Source organism: Cavia porcellus, unplaced genomic scaffold (assembly GCF_034190915.1).
Source record: "Cavia porcellus strain 051 isolate PalLab524CR breed Dunkin Hartley unplaced genomic scaffold, mCavPor4.1 scaffold_29, whole genome shotgun sequence".
Lineage (NCBI taxonomy): Eukaryota > Metazoa > Chordata > Mammalia > Rodentia > Caviidae > Cavia > Cavia porcellus.
In genome coordinates this window covers 44,344,222-44,347,900 of record NW_026947512.1, presented here as the reverse complement: position 1 = coordinate 44,347,900, position 3,679 = coordinate 44,344,222, and the positions used below count along the sequence as shown (strand labels likewise).

At 48.0% G+C, this 3,679-nt stretch overlaps 1 pseudogene; it reads right to left on the bottom strand.

Annotated features, from left to right (window-relative positions):
• Nucleotides 1–1,273: 1,273 nt before the first annotated feature.
• LOC100729696 (histone-lysine N-methyltransferase SETMAR-like) lies at nt 1,274–2,188 on the bottom strand (annotated as a pseudogene).
• Nucleotides 2,189–3,679: the final 1,491 nt, after the last annotated feature.

The window sequence follows — 3,679 nt, the reverse complement described above, 5'->3', positions numbered from 1 at the left end:
TTCAGAGGGTCCTGTCACATTTTTCCGCAGGAGCAGACCAGGGTTGTTCATTTCTTGATTCCCCTAAAACCAACACTCAGACTGTTTCTCAGATCCCTTGGGAGACCCTGTGACTCTCTGGGCTCCTTGGTTGCAAATCCCACCTGGGAGATGTGATGGGACAGGTGGACCTCTGTCATCGGGCCATCCCGTGGCCATGGCCTGGGCCTGTGTCTGCACTGCCTCCCTGGCTGAGGGGGCTGCACACTCTTCACTAAGCAGGGTGTGTGACAAATCGCCCGAGACCAGACACAGGTGCTGGCAGGCAGGGTGGTGGCAATGGTGGCAGCAGCACAGCCCTGTCTGGGCTGTGACAGCTCAGTACCTGTCCCTCCTGGCTGACAGGCAGCCTGTTAATTGGGGCAGCAGGAGGAGAATTGCATGGAGATTTGCTGGGGCCACTGCACAGCACCTTGCTTAGCCCTCACCCCCTCGAGCAGAGGGATGGGTGTGAAGAGCTGCAGCTTGCTCTTGGCCTGGGGGTGGTGGGCCTGTACTTGAAATATTTTATTTATTTGTTTGTTTATTTATTATTATTAATACTTTTTTTTGCAAAAAAAGTACCAAGTTTATTGTTGATGGAAGCTCGGCTGAGGTATGTAGCCACAAGGCTTTTCTTGACTCTTGACTAGCTTTGCTAGAAGTACAAATAATTGGTTTAAACAAGGGAGACAGTATTTTGCATCTACAAGTCCAGAAGTGTTGATCAGATCCAGTAGCATTTCTAGATTACCAGTTATCTATACTCCTCTTTATCTTCTTTATTTGCTATATGACCATTTCTCAGGGTCATCTTGGAGTCCACAATTATTGCCCAGTTCTAGCCATCATAAATGCACTCCAGTTTAAGAGGAGGAAAAAACAGAAAGGGTAACTTATCTCCACTGAAGGACATACTAATTGTTATATCTCATTAGCTAGAATACAAATCACTTAGCCACATCTACGTAAGAAAGGAAGCACTCTGGGTAGTCATACAAAATGAGAATTCTATTATAAAAGGGGAGAAATGATACTGGTGGATAATTCAGAGTCTTTGCCACATTCTTCAGTTAAACTTACGCAATAAGGCAAAGACAAGCCTGGAAAACCACTGGCTCTCCTTACAGGGAGGGGTAAAATGCTTCCCACACAGCAGTTACCTGGAGACTACAGTACTTGCACAAGGTGAGCCCAGAAGCATGGGGTCATACATGCTTGAATCCCTCTTATTCCTGCCCACTGAGGGGACTTCCTAACTGATGTTTGCCTTCTCTAAGGGGCAGTGTAATGAACTGTTATACGGCAAGGGACCAGTACATGATTAGGCACCACAGTAACAAGGTTTTCTTAGTTTCCCATTATCTGGTCTTTCTGTCTCTCCATTGGATTATGATATCTGTCCATTACATTATGATATCTTCCTGAATAGTCATAAGACAGTTCTTCTTCTGGCAAAATGTCTTTAGCTGCAAAAGTGCTAGCTTAGGTACCATTGAGTCAATTCAAACAGGTGTATCATCAGCAAGTTTGGCTCATAACAATGATTAAGGAATCTTCCAGTATTTCATATAAGTAGGGTCAACAAATGCTCCCATTATCTGTCCATTACAAATATGTTCCCTGATGGCTATAATGTAATTTGAGTCATATGCTGCTTGTAAGTTAATTCTTCTTTGTACTTCAGAGAACCCTGAAACTTCACCAGCATATTCACAGACAAACTTCCCCTTTGGTATAAGTTCCAAGGTACAAAGTCCCCAGCCTTTCTTATCTGTCTTGAACACCTGGAGGTAGAATTGGATACTCCTCCGGGCCACTCTGTTTCTGCAGTGGTCACCACACTGGCCAAGGACATTGCATTCAAAAACAGGCTTGGCATACCCTGCTTCTGACCCAGTATCTCTAAGGCGCAAATTGTCATCATAGGCCTCTTTGTGGTGAAGAGAAGAACAAGTTCCAGGGAAACAGGAGCTTAGACACAAATGCATCCAGGAAAGGTCATGTGACATGGATCAGTGTCTGCCCCAGGTTCAACTGCATGATCAGGGGTTTATAGGAAGGGCTCCACGCCCAGCCCTGGGGGCCACGCACTAATGGGCAAGGTCTTGCCTTGTGCTATGTCTAGCTGTTCCGCTGGGGCTTCAGGCTTCTCCTCACATGCTGCCATCCAGAGAAGTGACTTCTCCAAGGATTCCTTCAAAATATTTTATTTTAAAAAGTTTTTTTCTTTGTTTCTTGAGAAGAGAAGGATGGAAGAAAGCAGCCTGTAATTGGGCCCTGGGAGGTCACTGGTTGTCAGAGGAGATGTAAGCTGGGGCCTGAAGGAGCTCTTCCACAGAGCTGAGGAGTGGCCTTAACCCTTCCAGGGGTCCTAAGGAATCAGCAGGGGCTTTAGTGGATGCTGCCTTTGCTCAGATGGAGCAGACTCAGAAAACAGCATGTTGCACTGAGGTATGGAATAGAATGCCACTTCCCTATTCACACACACATGCATGCACACCTATCCTTTCTCATGACAGAGTGTGGCTGGACCCAGGGGACTCTCGGATATTTATCCACCGCTCATGCAGGCTGTAGGGCCACAGAGATTTGTGGACAGTCACATTCCAGTTAGAGATAGGGTCATATGCCTCCTATCTTAATCTGGGGTTCAGAGTGAAGTTGGAGTTTCCCAGGGTGACTGATTACTGATTTCTTTTCCAGTGAATACTATTCCAGCCTACAGATGTGACTAAAATCATATGCTTAGAGATTTATTCATTTTGATTCAAGCTTAGCTCACAATTATACAGCAGAGTCTTCTGGGAGGGCTTATATGTTAAGCTCTGTCAGTAATTTCTCCCTTAGCAAGAATAAGGGAGATAAAGATATTGGCTACCCGGGGGCTGGTGTGTGCATGTGTGCACGTGCTGTGGGCTCTTTGAAGGAAGGACAGTCTGCAGGGAGGGAAGCAACTGGGCCATACCAGCCAGGACCAAGCAGGCACCAGTGGAGGCCAAGGCCCCGCCGAATGACTTCGTCCTGAACAGAGGAAGCTTGAGCTCAGCACCCTACCCACCTGTAGGGAGGTGAGTGGCCCATGGCCACTGTGTCCCTGCCGAGGTGGCCCGCACGTCCTGCAGCTGCCATTCTGCTGGTGTCTGACAGAACGGGACCTGTAGGGAAAGCTGCTATGTCAGCACCCAGCCCGGTTGCACTCCAGCAGCTAATTAAAGCCAGGAAGGTAATTTATTGCTGAGGGAGAATGTGCGGGAGGTTTGGCTTAGTTGAAATGGCCCCCAAAGAGTTATGGAAAGCTAAAGTGGGTTTTCAGAAGCAAAAGTTAATTGCTCTTCACTTAGCATTTCAGTGTCATGTGGCTCTGAGTTACACACACCGCGTGGAGGCTGTTACCCAGATGCAGGGATGTGGGGCGGGAGGCGGGGAGGTGCGCCCTGGAGCCCAGCTGTGAGGTGGCTGGAGGCCTCTGACCAAGGATTAAAAGTGCCACCCTCTTCCTGTGGGGGCATTGTCTGCTGCCTGGACTCCTAGTCCTGCTGGGGCTGGACCAGGGGACATTTGTGTATGGAGATTAGAGGGGCAAGGAATCTGGGGGTGAAGGTGGGAGCAGGGTACTTGCTCCTTTCTGGATCTCCCCTTGTTTGGTGGCCACTGGAGT